The following is a 1,662-nucleotide window of genomic DNA, read 5'->3' on the forward strand; positions in this document are numbered from 1 at the left end:
TCTGGAGACAAATACCCATCTGGAGGCTACCTAGAAATTCCAGCTACCAGTTATCTCATCAAAATATAGAAGATATTCTAAACATTCCAACAAATTTAAGTGTCCTCTGTTAAGAAACAGGAATGTAGCAAACGATGTTTCTAGCATCCCATCATTCAGAAAACTATACGTTTTAGAAATATGTTACTAGGTTCCAGACAATGACCAAAAATGTATTTTTTTGTGGTTCCACATCAACTGAGTTCTAAACTAAATGACAAATAGTAAAGCAGATGGATGCAAACCTTCTGAGGGTATTAAAGGCTACCTGAACAACAACATCACAAATGCCTTCAGATAGATTGCAAGCCAAAAATCTTTGAGACTATTAAAATAGTACTAGTGGTATTTATAGATTATATTACCAAATGTCTCCATTACAAAGCAGATCCCTTGAACATCAAATTTGGGAAGGAACTTTATCAGAAAATGAAGAGGTTCATGGGAACTATCTACAAGGTTAATGAAAACCTATGCAGTTCTTATTCCTCAGGTTGGTTGATTTGTTTGTTTGGTTGTTTTTGTTGTTGTTGTTTTGTTTTGTTTTGTTTTGTTTTAAGAGACAGGGTTTCTCTGTGTAGCTTTCCTGGAACTCACTTTGTAGACCAGGCTGGCCTTGAACTCACAAAGATCCCCCTGGCTGTGCCTCCCGAGTGCTGGGATTAAAGGCGTGTGCCACCACTGCCTGGCCATTCCTCAGGTTTTTATCCATCATCATATTCCACAGCTTTTCTCACAACCATCAACATCTTGTTCTTCAGATTTCTCAATGCCTTTCATTGTACTCCAGTTCAAAGGTGACTTTTTTCATTGTGAAAAATCAAGGCACCCTGTAGCATTCTTTCCATGCCTACCACACCAGCAAGTCTCTAAGCAAATGGCCCCATCCATACTTACTGGTTTCTCTTCTCTGAGTTACAGATGATGCTTCTCATATTTCTAGCTAAAGTAAGTCCTCTACTTGCTCAATAGGTGCCCACAGCCTTTACTCTGCCTCCTGTATCCACCTACCATCTACTCCCACAAACAGATCATTCTCTTCAGCATTCAAGTCATTCAGTAGTCATTTCCCTACCTTGAAAATATTTTTATTGGCTCTATTTTCCCCTTTAGGAAGGACCTCAGTTTTGTTTCCCTTCATAGCAAAGTTGTGTGGGAGAAAACTATTTCTTCCTGTCTTTTGTACTGCCTCCAATTTCTCTTCTTTTTCTTTTCAGCCATCAGATTTAGATATTTACCCCCCACCCCCCCACACACACACTGCCAGCAAACCATTATTATATAAGTTGTTTCTACGATGGAGTTCAAAAATGAGACAATATCTAGGAAAGAAGATGGAAAGTGCATCAATGAAGTAGGACAAAAACCAGGAAAGCTTATTATCCTAGAGACCAAGGAAGAAAGTAATTTGAAAGAAAAGAACATGGTAATCTGACTCAAACTGTTGAAGGCAGAATAAATTGAGTACTGGGAAATGACAATGGGATTGAGCATCAAAGGGTTCCCTGGGTTCCTTGGCAAGAGTGGATTCCATGGGAGCAGCAGAATAAAAACCTTAATAGAGGCTATCCAAAAGAGATTTGAAAGTGAGGATTGCAGGGTGGTACCTGTGCCCACCTGTTG

Source organism: Peromyscus leucopus, chromosome 4, assembly GCF_004664715.2.
Source record: "Peromyscus leucopus breed LL Stock chromosome 4, UCI_PerLeu_2.1, whole genome shotgun sequence".
Taxonomy (NCBI): domain Eukaryota; kingdom Metazoa; phylum Chordata; class Mammalia; order Rodentia; family Cricetidae; genus Peromyscus; species Peromyscus leucopus.